Here is a 16,817-nt window from a genome sequence, read left to right as displayed (position 1 = left end):
CCATGGAGCACAAAGAGTTCTGAACAGAGCGGAGTTTTTCCCTTGTTGTGCTTGCCAACGTCAAGTTGGCAAGTGCATGCCAGGAAAATCCACCTCCTGGCAAGATTCCTCAACACAAGCGGTCATTTTTCTCAACACAGGTGGTCCTAGATGGTCGTGACCGCTCGCCTTTAGAAGCCTTCTGTTCCTGTTGAGAAAGCTGCAGCTGGGGTAGAAATTGTTCTTGAGCAGCAAGAAAAGAAGCAGCACCATCTTGCGCTGTGCATGGTGCTGTTTGTTCTGATTTTACAATGCTGGACATACACCTGGCGCTGAAAATCAAGGTGAACGGTATCACCAAATGCACTCCGCCATTTGCGGAACTCCGAGTAGCGCAGTGGAGCTTTTTTTGTCATTTTGCGTAGTTCCGTGCAGCAGAACTCCACGATCTCCACCCAGTTTTGACTACCTCTGTGAGGCGTTATTTTGTAAGTGCATGCTTCCAGACATCCCAGGCGCAGCAGGTAGACACAACCTGGCATTAATTACTTAGTCAAAAGTAGGGTCTCGTTTTATACTTGTCTAAAATATAAGTTTATAAAATATAAAAATCATGAGTATGGGGGGGATTGTTCTTGTGCGCTTTGGGTTTTGTCTCTCTGGGCTCCGAGCCGCGCATATCATCTGAGGTCTTTTATGAGCCGCTCTACGCTGTCAACCAGTTCCTGGATTGCGGGAGATCCTCAAATCAAGAGGGAGCCTTCGAGGAGTTCTCTTTAATTAATAAAAAATATTCTTCTGTGACAAGGACCCAAGAGGTTGAATATTGCTGAACTTTTTAATGGCAGAGACAATTAATTGGCCTGAGACTCCCAGGGCTGCGGACCTGCAGTCAATTGGTACAAATATGTCTGAGCCACAGATGAACACATTACATAGTGCAGGCCACGGCACTGTACAACTGAGTAGAGGGTGGGCTCTTGCTTCCAAATAGGTAAGGAGGGAAGCTAAACGATTCACTCTGAGTAGTGCAAAAGCTGACATGTTTTTTTCTTCAATTTGCAGCCACTACAGCAGTAGTCTTGGAAGCAGATACAGTTTCAAAGGTAATAATACGGACGCAACATAATACTGGAATATTTAATGTTTAGGTTGGTTTTCTGTGTGTTTTAAGGCAACATATAGCACGCTGAACCATCCTAAAGTGTCTCTGGCTGCAAGTGTCTGCCTTCTATTCTGCGATTGAATCTCTATTAGAGAAGAATGATCCAAATATAATTATGGTGATCCCCACAACTTCCCTAGGACTAAAAGTCTCCTCTGCGGAGAAAAGTATACATGTGTATGCATGGGCACTTCTATAAAAAAATAAGCATTGGCAAAGTCGATATCTCTGGCCTGTAAGTTTTTATTCCATGACTTTGGAGTTGTTGTGAGCTTCTGGGAATGGACGTGTGGGTAATTAAGAATGCAACACACAATACTGCAGATTACATGGTGGTGGTGTACTATATAACATGCATAATATTGCATGGAAAAATATCAAACTTCTATATTAAGATAACAACCACAATACTGGGTAAGTCGACGTGGAATTAAAAATAGTAAATATGCATTTACCCGGCAATTTACTGGCTAGCATGGGCGTCTGCAGGAGGAGGCAAGAAGGGGTGCTGGGCCCCCCCCCCCCCCCCCCCCCCCGGAGCACCCCTCCATGCCGTCCCTGCAGACGACCATGACAATTGCCACGCTGCGTCTTCAATTCCCCGTTCACCCCTCTTTTAAACTTCACGCCAACTCATCTTCCTCCTACCTGGACTTTAAACAGAGGCACAATTAGAGTCACATTTCAGGGATGGGGGCTGATTCATCCAGCCATATGCAGAGTGGAGATGCAGGGGCTCTAATAAGGGTTGAAAACACAACAAAGCCTCATTAACAAGTAAATTGTCTTTTAAAGACCTGTGTGAAGTACTCAGTGTGGCTGTGTGTATCCCCGGAAGGCTGTTTTAGCCGGGCCGACACACGAGGGAAGGAAGCGGGGCTGCAATGGGCGTTGCACGGCTGACTTTAAGCACTCAGTGCTAATTTCTGTGAATTTGTTTGTTGCTACTTTAATCTCCGATGGCATCTTTGCCGGTGATAACAATTCAGGCACAAACTCCCATTTGCACCGGATACAGCATTATTATTTGTGTACCGACAATGCGGTATGTATTTGCACCCAATTACATGTGCCCTGAAATAAGGAATAACATGAGTAAACGTTTCCTGTGGCAAGTTTTGATTGTTTTTACTCCTAGCTTACAGATTTGTACATCAAATATCCTCCAGGTAGGACCCTTTGACAATTGCATGAGCAAACACAAGAGCAAACAACATGTATGATCAGCTAATAACAGGAGTAAGAACAAAAAATATAACCTTTTGCCTTTGTTCTCTCAACCCACCTCAGAATTAGGCCTGTAAGGTGCTGTTTGTTCTTAAACCCCAGGCGTAAGAACCAGACCAAACTAATGTAACTGTTTGTGTAATTGCGTATTTGTTGGGCAGCCTGTCCTAGCACACATTGTTAATAGAGGGTAGAAAGCATTTACCACTTGCTTGTGAGCTTTATTATTTATTTGAGGTAAATCCACGCCCTTCAGATATTGGTGCACTTTAAAACGGGTGATTTACCACACACCTTTACAGTATATTGAGAATGACCTCATGTGGGGTAATACATGTGCTCAGTACAGAGCAGAACATGAGGGTGATACTGCAGATCTCAGGGCTGTTATTAAGCATGGTCCAGGATCCAGGGTGCCCTCCCTGAGGTAATGCTGATTTTGGCCTGGCGTAATTTGCCAACACCATGACACATTCAGCAGCACCCGCCACTGACAGCTCTTTATTCTGAGCATCAACCTGCAGGCAGTGAAGGGGCTTTTTTATTTTCACTTCCAAGTGGACCCAAAGCAATCGACTACTTTAAAAGGCCATGAGCCCTCCTTTTGTTCGAGTATCACCTGGTGGAACGCTAAAACAAGGGACTAATTTAAAGGGCCATCAGCACTCCTTTTGTTTTAGTATCACCATGGTGGGAACTACCGGGACCCTAACCCCTAAATGGTAATGCAATCGAGGGAAACTAAGACCCACAGCTTGTGATCTGTACAAGGAAAATATGATTTTGAGGCAGGTTTTTGACATTGTTGAACCTCTGTGTATAAGAGATCAGCACACACCGTAAATATGCCAGATCTGGGTAATTACATGAATTATGATTTTAAAAATGTTCTCATTTTTTAATTTAATTTTTTCATGGCATTTCTCATCCCAGTGTAGGGTGTCAGAGTATGTTACATCACGCGCATGCGTTAAAAAAAGACAATAAATCATAAGTGTTCAAAACAATCTACAGTATGTTACATAAGACAATGAGGATTACAAATTGTCAAGAGTGCCTGGTCGGGTAGAAACACAAAGTCATGTTAGACTTTCTTACTTCTGAATGACCTCTTTTAGCAATCTTGCTAACAGACAGATTTTGAAAATAACAATAAGGTTCTAAACCCATTCCTTGACACTTGCATGTAACTCTTTGATGCCAATCCATAGCTCTCTGTGATATATTAGAATTATTGCAAGTTATGAACAGCAAACAACAAGAAGATGTCAAAAGCAGTAACCCGCTTACCTTGATACATAAAATACAAATTTTAAATTTGCATGTTAAACGTCATGATTCTTAGCTGGGTGTAGACAAAACAAAGATCTTTGCATTTACCAGCAGAGAAATGTTACTTTATTGAAGAAAGAGATGGCTGTGGTACAACAACCCTATGGTGCATGAGATCATATGCAGCCTGCTTCCTGTCCCACATGGCTCCTCCTGCGCTCCAGTGTTTCTTGTGCCCCACCTGGCACACATCATGTCCGAGGATGGTGATGGCGTTAACATTTTGCCCCCCACTGGAAAAACGTCTGCGGCCGCCCATGCTGGTTAGGTCAATGTAGTGAAAGAGAAAGAGGACAAAAAAAGGAAGGGCAATAGTAGAGAATTCCTAGGGATAAATTCAGAAGGAAAGAGAATAAGTAGAGCAGGGGAAATAATGTGAAATAAGCATTAGCAAGGGAGTAGGAAAATTGGTAGATGAAAATCTCCACATTAAAAAAGAAGTGGCGTGAGTAAAATAAACGAAAAAAGTTGTAGAACGAACAAAATGAGAACGATAGTGAAAATCAAGGCAATCGAAGGGAAACTTTAAAGGAACACAAGAAGATAAGAATGTGCAGGGAAGTGAACATATGAGATAGGGAAAACGGGAAGAATGAAAAAGAACAATTGGGAAACATAACGGAGAGGAAGTAAGTAGTGAATGGGTTAGGGGTAAAGAATGAAGGAAGAAAACTCACAAGAATGGTGAGAATAGAGAGCAAATCCAGAGAATTGCCATGTTCCAGGAACCGAGAAAGGATATAGCAAAGAGAAGTGGGCTTTTAACCTTTGGTTAAGAGATCTGTCACTCACGATTATTTGTTGTGATCTCACCATAGCATTTGACAAATTACTCAACATTGTCAGGTGGAATCCAATTACCTTTGTATTGAACATATTGATCCATATCCTAAAAAGCATTTATTTATGTATTTATTTTTTAGAGTTTTAGATAGTGGGAACTAGACCCGAAGATTTCAGGTATCAGAGCGGTTTACATGAGCAACGGTTTTGTTACACATTCGTTTTGATAGGCACGGGGAGATTAAAAATGATTTGCCCAGAATCACAGGATGTTGTTTCGTTCCTTTCCAGAGCTTTCTCCAAAACTCCTAAAGATTCCATTAGAAATTGACATTGGACGTAATAGGCTTTCTATAGATGAGAGCTGTCTAGCGCTCTTCATTCACTGTAGTGAAAAGATTCTTTTAAATTAAAAGAATTTATTATTGTTCCTCTCAAGGACCAATGACCCCTGTACATAAAGTAAGATATGTTAGTTCAATACTCTTAAAGTTGCCTTGTGGCACCCTTCCTTATCAATCATTTAACACGGGTATGGGATGCTTGAGAATCTCCTGGAACATTTTAGTATCTTAGTATCAGAAAATTCTTCTTGTCTTCTATTATGGGATGGTTCTGATTTTGGAGGCTATTGTTGGATGGTGGTCCGGGGATGCCCCAGACAACTTTTTCCTCACATATTTAGATCTTTAATTGTGTTGGCTAGTTCTGCAGGCCGGTCACTGTCTCTACGGTCAAAGAACTTGCGGTTGCTTGAGGGTATGTCAACTGCAAAAGACTTTTGATGAAATCCTGTTTGATTCCGACTGACTGAGATGCTTCACTGGTGCCCAGGGGCATGTGATGTCCTACATGTTGAACCCCTAAGTCCAACTATCAGTTTCAATATTCTATCGCCAGAGAAAACTTCCTGCATTGTACTAAAGGTGGGCGAGCCTAGGGGCAGATTTACATTCCCTTGGGCCACCCTTATGTCACTTTTCCCATGTTAAAAATGATGCAAAAGTGGTGCAAGGGGCTTGTAAATCTGCCCCCTATAACTTAACATCGAGAGAGCTGAGCCAGAGGCCGGCCAAGGGTATGGATTGGCTCTAAGAGCCCTTGCACAAGCTGAGTCCTGAAAATATTTGGCATGTAGGTTTTGCAACAAATGTCATTTTAAAATATGATGAGATTGCTTCAAAATAAAAAAAGGTCCATTCTTTAACATGCGGATGTGTTTCTGTATTTCAGATTATATAACTGCATCCCTGCCTCCTGCCCTCCTGACAATGCCATTAGGGAAGTAGGAGGCAAGTCAGCTGTCCTGTGAACCATATGTATATGCTGCTGTAGATTTGTTGCAGATGGAGCAACATTACAGTTGATTAAACAACTGCGTATCTGAAGACTTTCTCTAATGTGATAATGAAGAGAAAGGAGTCTTGGTGGATTACAGTTGTTGAACATATCTTCAGTCGTCGTATCGTCAGTGGGGAAGCCTGGAGATCTTGCTTTAGTCTGTTCAGTTCGACCGCTAGATAGATATCTGTTTTTGTCTCTCTTTTTGTCTTTATTTATTGGCGCATGAGGGCACAGCCCGAGTCGCAGGCTACAGCCACACGAAGCTTCGGCTCGATTTGGGCTCGAGGGTTTCAGATATCGAGCTGAGCCAGAGCCATACATCTGGTGCGAGTGGCTCACCCACCTCTATATCAAAAACACTGAGCACTGCCATCGCTTTATCAGATCACGGTCACTATGGGGCAGATTTATGTTAACTGGCGCATCCCCAGGGATGCGCCAGTTAACATGCGCCACAGTGCGCCACAGCTCCGCCAGCCATGGTGCGCCGCATTTATAATGCGGCGCACCATGGTGCAAAAACGGCACAGATGCGTCACGCATCTGTGCCGGAAATGTGTCGCATTGCTGGAGTTGCGTCGCAAGCGCGACGCAGCTCCAGCAAGGCTCGGGGTGCCCCATTCTAACAATGCTGCGTCAAGACCTACGCCTGCTTCAAGCAGGCGCAGGCTTTTGACGCAGCATTGGCTTAAAAGTGACTGAGTGAAATCTCATAGATTTCACTCAGCCACTTTTGCGAGGCGCACCTGCCCCGGAACGCCCACCCTGCGCTGGAACGCCCACAAGCGGCGCAGGGCTTTACAACGTGACGCATCTGCCTAGATGCGTCACGTTGTAAATCGTTGGTAGGGATGCACCACGTTTACGCCGCCTTGCGTGACGCAACAACGGCGTAAACGTGGCGCAAGGGCCTCATAAATCTGCCCCTATGTATTTTCTTTCATTTATATCTTTGCCTTAGATTGCAAGCTCGTGTAAAGCGCCAGGAAGGCCTTCCTTCTCCTTTCCCTCCTCGGGAAGAAGTGAAATGTGAGGAAGAACCACGTTTAAATCTACAGGAGCAGAGGTGGTAATCCTCAGTGTTTTTTCTACATTTTGAGAGAGATTGGAGATATTATATATCATTTATATTTTCTTTTAAATATGTGTACTCGACTAGTTCTTTCACGTGCCTTGATGTACTCACACCCGTGCTGTCTTTTGTTGTGATGCGCCAGTTGTCGTGGATCGATTGTGCTCTTCAGCATGGAGTTGGTCGGGAACTACACCAGCCATTCCATGCAGAAGTTAAAGATCATCAGAGATAATATTGAGCCTCAATCTATACAGCAACTGACAGTAATGTGCTCTGATCAGGTACTGGTCATATAAGTACACACAGAATTTTAACAACAACATTAATAATAATAATCAACATCATCATCATAATAATATTGTTAGTAATGATAGACTTGGAGATATGATTTTCGCTGATCATTTCAAGATCTGGTCCTTACACCGACATGCTTTTTGACAAATCCAAGTCCTTACTATCTTCAAGCACAGTTACAATATGGGTGACTGGCAAAAAGGTAGATAACAGGAATATGTTTTTATATGTGAGGAGCACCTCCATTTTTATTAGGCCTGGCCAGAGTTCATGGAATTTTACCCCGCAACTCCGAAAAGAGACAGAAAAACTCTTATGTGCTTTGTGGACTTCCCCTGCAGCAGAGTATGTTAGGTCCTGCTGCTCGCACTGATTTGAAGCACCAGGAGTTTGTCCAGCGCTGCAAAATCAGTGCAAACGGCACTCTGTGTAATGCTAGAGGGCACTACTGCATTCAGCTGCTCAAGTAAGCATTCTACTCGAGTGGTAGCTTCCTCAGCGCCAGTGGCAGATTTCTCAAGGTAAGGGTCACAACTTGGCTCGACCAACAGCATTAAGAAATCTCGCTGAGAGTAGGTCCAGTGCAATATTTGTCTAAGCGCTCTCCAAATTACCGCTGGTGAGCCATGCAAGAGAAAAAACTCCGCTCCGTATCACTTCACAGAGTTTTGTGGAACTCCAGACGGAGTGCGAAGTGGGCAAAACTCAGCGAACTCCGCCAGTGGAGTGGAATTCTTCGACAACCCCTAATACTGATGTACGGTCAGCATTGAACATGTTTGTGTGGACTCTATATGTACACCTTTTGCTTCACCAATTCAAAGAAATGCAATAATTTAAGTTTTGGTTAAGGCAGCATTCAAAAGAACAATTTCAAGTTTTATATGAAGTGCCAGTTAAGAGGAGAGACTGGATGGTTAAGCCTTACAGAGAAAAGACAGAATCTGATTAATGTCTATATGTCTAAATGTCTATAAAATACAATCTTACAGTTCACTTTAGCCATCGGTTGATCTCTTGGATTCAAATATAGATGGTTGTTAAGGTGCTGAGCATGGTAGACTTTACTGCATTCACTTCTAGAGTAATTATTTCATACTGTAGAGTTTTGTCTTGTAAGAAGCAATACACGAAATTAAGAATATAGCTGTTCAGAATGTTGACGAGGAATACCGTGTTAGTTGCAGATCACCACAACTATTACAACTGTATTAATATAAAACTACATCAATGGGACTACTTTGTTGACCACTAGGTGGTCACATTTTTATTTTTTTATATTACTTCTTCAACACCATTATTTCAACCCTACCTAGATTTGTGAATTATTACATTTTAATTAAATGACGGATTTCGCTCAATTTGCTTGAATACTTATCTTACAAGCATGTTCCAATACATTTAATTATTTAATAAATTGACCTTATCCTTACTATTACCGTATCCTTAAAACTAACCCTTAATCAAAATTGATTTAAATTACTGTTGAATGTTTTATTTTATCCTACGACTAACACTAAGAGTGACTCTAACTGTTAAATATGTGTATTCATTTTTAGGTCAGGCATTAGCCAAGAACTTTTCGATTTTACTAAAATTAAATTCATAATATACTTACTTCCGGCCAGCTCTCTTCTCATTCCACCCACTCCAGCACACAGCATGAGGCAATGCATCAGCACTCGTCAGTAATTGGTTGTCTTCAGTGTACCTTACAGCATTCTGCCCTTTTACAAGAAGCACATCCTGACATAAAGAAGGCTCCTCTATGCCTTGGACTGCTATGGCAATCTGTGCGCTTTGAGATCAAGAAAATATTTTTGCTTTTAGCCATTTTTAATTTTTATTATGAAGTTTGGAGGTGACTATTTCCTAAATCACCGATATCGGATTGTTACATCATAGAACTGTCTTATGTTTTCTCATAACATTTGGAAAATAATGTGTTTATACCGTTGACATTGAGGTTTTATATATACAGAAGTTTATTTTTGCTCGACTTTTAATGTGAACAGTAAAAAAAATACATGTTGCTCTCTTTGCTATCTCAGTTTAATCTGTCATCCGAGTGGCACCTCTGTCGCTGGTACGGGGAACAAATAGCTGACCAACGTTGCTCGCAGTCTAAAAAGGCTATTATGTACTTGTTCGTAATGTAATCAGAAATTGCACATGTCACAGCATTGGATTAAACTCATTTGTGATGTGATTTACACTTTCACGGTCTAATTTACCAGCCCCTTGTGCCACTGGTGCCTAACTTTTAACATGGGGAAAAGTGAGGTACCAGTGGCGCAAGGGGTTGTAAATAAGCTCCTCCAATTGTAGGAAACAGCACAACCGCTACTACTGACAAGCTGGATAAGAGGAAATAACTGGCATCTGAAATCCGTAGGCCTTAGTGTAATGATAGTGCACATTTCTGGGACTTGAAGTCCATACTCCACAAGCTGAAATCACAAGTGCTGGTTGTTAATTTTTACAGAGACCCAGCACCCAATGAGTTTTACCACTCATGTTTTATTTAGTGTTCGGAGGTTCCTTGAAGGCTAGAGCCCAAAGGAAGCTAAGACTGGTCACTGAATGGTAGAATAAGTGCAGCTCCTCCTCTAAGGCGGGGGAGCGTGGCTCCACTGCTCTGCATGAAGTGTAAAAAAGGAAAACGAAAACGATAATAATAAATGTTATTGCCCATTTTCCTTCCTGCTCAGGTGCGGGGCAGGGGTGGGTGGCCCGGACTGGCCAGTGCAAAAGGCAGGGGACAAGTGTAAAGCACACTTTAAAGTGTGCATGATGGTTTGTCAAACAGTCATGCGCACTTCGCATCTTCCCCACCAGGCTGCATTACATAACCTGATGATGAACATGCAAACCCTTCAAGCTCCTGCCTGAGTGCCGAACCACTGCGCTCAGACCAATCACTATGCTGCTTGATGTAGCTTTGTGATTGCAGAGGGGCTCCTGGGAGGCTGGGAGCTTCCTGTTGTGGCACTGAGGAGAGAGAGAAGAGGAAGCAACACCTGGAGGCATTCAGGTAATTGAGTTTTATTTTTCTAATTCACCCCTCCACCCCTAACCCCACCACATGTGCGTGATAGTGTCAGCTACTGAGGTAGAACCTATCCTACCCATGCACTCCCTTCCTCCTGCTGGAATGCAGGTCATATAGTCTCCATCTCTGCTCTCAATGTGCCTTCACCTTCACATGGTCATGGTAAAGAAGCAAAAGGAAAACTGTCTCTATGGAGAGCCCATACCTCTGCGAGAACATTTCTTGCATTTAACCTGTACAGATACACACATTAATACTACAAAAAGAAAAACATGAAAGAGCTGTGTTGCACATTCTTAAAATCAGACTCTAATGGAACATTGTGTTTCATCTGTGGCAAAAATGTTGGGAATAGAGGGCATAAAGTTGAATGGCTAGTGAATTTCATATCTGCTGAGTTGGTTGTAGGATACAGAATCCCAGCAGAATTAAATCTATCTTTCAGCTTTAAAGTGGAGGAAAGTTCACTGTTGCAGTTGGGTTCCACCCATTCCGTAGGGCTGGATTTTTTTGCTTCTTGAATCACCTGGTTTTGGACTTTTCCTAAGGATGAGTCTCACTACATGTCTCTCACCCATGGAAATCACATAGCAAATGGACTGCATGTGTTTACTACCAGTGTCCTCCTTTTAAGATAAGGCCCCTGCAATGCATCAACGGTAAGGGGGACTTGGATGGTTACAAGTGAACATGTGTGCACACATGTGGTGGCTGCACATGGTAGACTACTGTTGTGTTCAGCCTGGTAACTACACACTGGCAGTCTGGCTCAGAGACGAATTTGAAGGATTCAATATTTACCTGGGGTAGGCCCTCTAATATTAATTTACACTAATAGGTAAAGTCAGTGTGATTTACTGTTTTGTCTGTAGTGACACTTTATTATACACATAGATAGAAAGCTGCCTGAGAGTGCAGTTGTGCTTCCCTTTGGCCTACAGAGACCAGTGACATATCGAATTAGGGTGTAACCTGTGTGGACAAATCAGTTCTGCAAGGTTCAAACAGTTAGTTGTACAATGTATTGTTTATCCAGAATTGTCATACTACTCTGGCTTAGCTCAGGTTCAGATCCCAGGCTTTTTATCACCATGTTGTGCCAGGTTTTATAAAAAATGTTTTTATTGGACAAACAATACAGCTATACAGGCATTGTAGTCATCACATTTTGGGCTTCATTAACATATCGCTCCATTTCTTTACATTCTGAGGTCAACCATATTTATTGGGCCCCCCCCTCATCAATGGCTCCATGTCCTCCAAAGGAGCGCGATCTGGTAGTATGGCCGGAGCACATATATCTTCTCTGTAGGAGTTCCACTTACCCCATATTTGCATCCATTTTCTGTGGCATCCCCTTGAGATATAAACAGGTTTCTCTCAGAACATACACCAGTCCATATCCTTCACCCATTCCCTCATTGTTGGTGTCTCTTGTGCTCCCCACTTCCTAGCATTGTTTCTTTTTGCTACAATTCCCTCTTGGGTCAAACATGTCTTCTCTTGAGGGCCAATATACTTTAGGTCCCAGATATTCATTAGGCACAATTTCGGATTCAATTCAATGTGAGTTCCAAGTACGTCCCCCATGTATTTTAGGACTACTTTCCAGTACCGCAGTTACGCCTGCACTTAGCGTCTTCCTTATAGCCCATCTTAACTAACATGTGACCTGAATAGATAGATATTTATTTTTGCTTGATTAATTAAAATCTTTGCAAATAAATAGAAAAATTCCCATTTGTCCATGGATAAATACAGGTAAAAGCAATTTAAAAACCACATAATATTAAAACAAGGTCGTCAATGCATATTCCTAGTTCATACAATTTAACTGCTTAAAAGGAGATTCTCATAAACTAATACATCTTAGTTATTACTGACAATAACTGCCACAACTTCTCAAGGCAGATGGCACAGATTAACCAGGCCCATTGTCCAAGTTAGAGGTTTAATGAGGAAGCGCAAGTACGACTGAAGCGAGATGAAGAGTTAATATTGCATTTAAAAGCATATTAGCGTGTTTCAGATAACAACAGGGTTTTAAGTCTCTTTGTTGCCGTCTCAAAACATTTTGTTAGCCGACAATTGAGTTGGACATCAGTGGGGTTAAAACAAAGCTTCACTGCCTGCTTAAATGTCCGGATACCGTAATACCTAAAGAAAGGACGTAACAAGGTGCACCTTATGTCCTTTAAGTTAGGGCAGTTGCAGATGACGTGGACGATGTCTTCCTTTCCACTTCTGCATAGACGACAAGTCTGAGTTCCTCCTTTCCTTTCCCATGGTGGAAGATGGGGTTTGATTGCAATTACTCCCAAGCGCAACCTTAAAAATGTTTCCTTTCTGCTTATCTTAATACCATCACTCAAGTAGGCTTGGGGTTTAAGCTTTACATAGTCACTGAGCACTATCCAGCCATGTGCCTTTTTAGTAAGACTTGCTTTGTCTTCTAAAACTGATTGCATAGATGTTGTTTTTCTTACTGCTTTTGTAAAGGTTAGGTGATCCGTTGGAGCGGCCCAGAGTTCGGACAGGCCCAGCAGCTCAATCTATTCAAACAAATAATCCCTTGCTGGACATTGTTCTTGATTGTGCAGGGATTTCCAATGATTGGAGTTTAAAGATCCTGCCTTAGCTTTTCGGATTTTGTGCCAACATTTAAGGTAGGTATTCCTTCTTTCCACCACTTGTTTTTGAATCCCGAATTCTAGCTAAATTTGAGCCGGAGAGACATATTTAGGGAGATGGAAAATAGCTCTGTATGAGTTGGCTATTATGACATCTAAAATGGCTGCATCTTTACCTTTTTTGGCCTCATTCCCGTATGACAATGTCGGCACCAATTTAGCCCCCATGACCTGTAGGAAGGGGTCAAGCATAAGGTCATGTAGCCGCCTTTTTAGTGACTTTAATGATAGATACGTTGTGGTCCCTTTTCTTTGCATGGCCTCTAACTGAGGTTTGAAAGAACATTTTTCGTCCATTAATATTCCCAGGTATTTATAGCTTTGTACTTGATCCAGACGCTGGCCGACAAGAAACCAGCAATTGGTCTTCTTTTTATGGTAATTGACTGCCATAATTTTGGTCTTATTGAGGTTTATTTTAAGAGAATTCTGGTTAGAAAAACTGCTTGTTGTGTATAGTGGGTGCTAAAGGCCAATTGGTGACCGGCTAATTAGAACCAAGTCATCAGCGTATAACAAGTTTGACATTAACTTCTTTCCCGGTTTTGGTGCGTGGGATGCACAACAGTCCAGCTCTCCAGATAAATCGGCCAAGAAGAGATTGGAAAGGATCGGGGCAAGGACACACCCCTGCTTGAGACCTTTCGAGGTCATTATTCGTTTGGAGATGTGCGTCCCTGCACCTAATTTGACCCTGATCCATGTGTCTGTGTGCAGCTGTTTTAGCCGTTCCAAAAGTGTGTTTGGTAGACCCCACTTTTCCAGTTTTTTCCCAGAGTTTGGAATGATCAACGTGGTCGAATGCAGCTGTGTAATCAATGAAACACAGGAAGCGAGGCTTTTTTGATGCTTTGGCTGCATCCATTAAAAGAGTGAGAGCCAGTATATTAGTTATAGTTCCTTGGCCACTGCAGAATCAAGTTTGGTTAGTGGACATGATGAGGTTATCTGAAGCCCAGGATGATAGCCCCTCCCTGAGTGTTCCGGCGTAGTATTTAGCATCTATGTCAAAATGGGCAATTAGTTGATAGTTATTCGGGTCATTTCTTTTGCCTTATTTGAAAATTGGGCTAATAATTGCCCTTTCCATGATTCCGGAATGGTGACTGTGGTGTTTAAGCTCTTGAATACTGGTAGTAGAGCCTTGCTACAAAAGACGGCGTCATGTTTATACAATATCGGTGGGATCTGGTTTGGACCGGGTGCTCCCGTGTCTCTAACCTTGGTTATTAAACTTTTTATCTGTTTTTCTGTTGGAGCATATCTTTCCTCATCGACGGAGCCTATAGAGTCTGAGGGCCAGATGTAGGTATTCCGATTTTACCGATTCTAAAATACCGAATTTTACTGATTCGTACTTTAGAATCGGTAAATGGTATGTAGAAAAAAAATCGGTAAAAAATACCGAATCGGTAAAATTCGTAGCAGGACATTCGGAAATTACTGAATCGGTATTTACCGAATCGGTATTCCCCATTTATTCCTATGGGCCTTTTGATGTTTGTGATTAGGGGTGTGGAGTTGAGTTGGTCTATAAATACTATCCCCTAGACCCTCTCACACATATTTCTTATTTCCGCACCAAGTAGCCATCCTCCTGCACAAGACTCAGAAAAGGCTCCCGAGTTGCAAGCGTCCCCTCTAAGATCTCAATCCCCTCTGTTGCTGTCATCCCTAGAAATTCCAGCATCACAGCAGGACACAACACCTGCATCACAACCAAGCAGGAGGCATGTTGTGGCCCCACTTCTAGAAATGGAGTCAGCAGCAGCTGACATGGCGGGGGAAGAAACGCACAACTTGCCTGTGGATGATAGTCCTGGCACACTGCATTCCAGTGCACAGGTGGGTCATACTGGTGGAAGACGCCGCAGAGTCCAAGAAAGGCGTGCGGATGCAACTGTGGAGGGTCAAAGTGTGTTCCGTGGCCGGGAGGGGTCCATGGTGAGAATCCAGAGGATGCAGGGAAGAGCCATCCAGTGATGCCAACGCCAAATGAGGTCCCTGAACAATAACATAGGAGACATAGGAAAGGGCATCAGGGAGCTTGTGGAAGTGAACAAAGAGATGGCAGCAGGGATGCGCAAAATGAGCCAATCGGTGCAGTTGCTATGCACCAAACTAGACACTGATTTTGAGTCAAGGCACAAGGAAAGGCAGCGTGCTCATTGCCAAAAAAGAGCAATCAACCGCCTGGCCACTGCCACATCCCTACTTTGCAGGAGAAGCACTAACATGCAGGAGGCAATGACCCAAAACAGCAATGAGGTCACTAGGGGCATGGGCAGGATGACCAGTGCTCTTGAGGCGCTGTTAAATGCCCAAACTGCACAAACAACTGCTCTGGATGTGCCTGTGAGTAAGGAGAGCACAAGCAGGAGCAGCATGGCAAGCTTCCTTGTCCCAGAGACAAGGAGGAGCAGTAGGTGCCACGCTGAGGCCACAGGCCAGCAAGAAAGTGAGCACAGTGAGCACCATACAAGTGGAACTGGGAAGCAAGGACGAAAATGACTATGATAGTTCATGGTGAAGTGAACCAGGAATGACATCATTTAAGTTAAAAAATGTTTGTTGCACATTTGTGCTTTAGAAACCTACGTCATGACACAATTAAACTACATTGTGTGCATACTCCACCTGTCTGTGTCTCTTTACTTACTTAAAAGAAGTTGCGTGTGATCTCTACCCATCTGTGTCTGCCATCAGTTGGTGTTGCAACTCCAGATGTGTGTGGTTCAGACAGTGCTTTCTCGTCATCATGGTCCTCATAATCAGAGATATCCACTTCGGTGCCCTTCTTAACCGTAAGGTTGTGCAGCATTGCACAGGTTGCAGTCATCTTGCAGCAGGTGATCAGTGTGTACTGGCGGACCCCTCCACTCTTATGGAGGCAGCGAAACCTGCTCTTCAACATACCAAAGGTGCGCTCCACAATGTTTTGGGTTGTTTTGTTTGCCCTGTTGTATCTCCTCTGGCTTGGTGTTGTAGATTTGAGGTAGGGTATGAAGATGAAGGACCGGAGGGCATATGCACTGTCCCTTAATTGCAAGAAGAAAAAATATTACTCACATGCACACACACATACATCTGCTATACGTATCACAGGAGTTTCACACAGTGTGTTACCTAGCAAGTACCCTTCACCAAATTCCCCCGCTGTCAGGCGTGCATAGATCCCACTGCTTTGGAAGATGTAAGAGTCGTGGGTAGTCCCGGGAAATTTGGCTACTATGTCAGTGATCATGTACTTGAAATCACAGATCACCTGTACGTTATGGTGTGGGTGGACTTCCTGTTCCGATAAATGTACTTTGTGGCAGCAGGTGGGCATATTGGTATGTATAAATGTAAATTGATAAACTGATACTTGTATAGCGCACTACTCACCCGCAAGGGTCTCAAGGCGCTTGTACGAATACAGCTGTGGAACCCATCCTGGCTTTCCCTGTGAGGTGTCCACTCCTGGGCACTCCCAAAGTAGAGGCCAGGCATCCTTAGCGTTGTGGGGGCCGTTGTAGAGATTAAGCAAGCTATTGCCCAGAGTTGCAGAGTGGGACTCCATGATTGGAATAGGCACCCAGGCTAGAATTATCAGGTCCATGGAATTTTGAGCCCAAGACCTGCCAAGGGGAAGGGGGTAGTGCTCGAAGGAGTGTAAAGTCTGAAAGGATAGGCACAGTCAAGAAATCATGTGGTGGGTACAAGTACTTCCAACAAAATCATAACATTCAACGGTCTCACAGTCAAATTGGAACTGTTAAGGGCATGTGCCGGAAGTCCAAGGAGAAGGCCGTCTCCTTGGACTTCCGGCACATGGACGGCCTTCTCCTTGGACTTCCGGCACATTGATGGCCTTCTCGTTGGACTTCCGGCACA

The sequence above is a fragment of the Lissotriton vulgaris genome, chromosome 5 (genome assembly GCF_964263255.1).
Source record: "Lissotriton vulgaris chromosome 5, aLisVul1.2, whole genome shotgun sequence".
Classification (NCBI taxonomy): Eukaryota; Metazoa; Chordata; class Amphibia; order Caudata; family Salamandridae; genus Lissotriton; species Lissotriton vulgaris.
Note: the sequence above shows the minus strand (reverse complement) of the source record.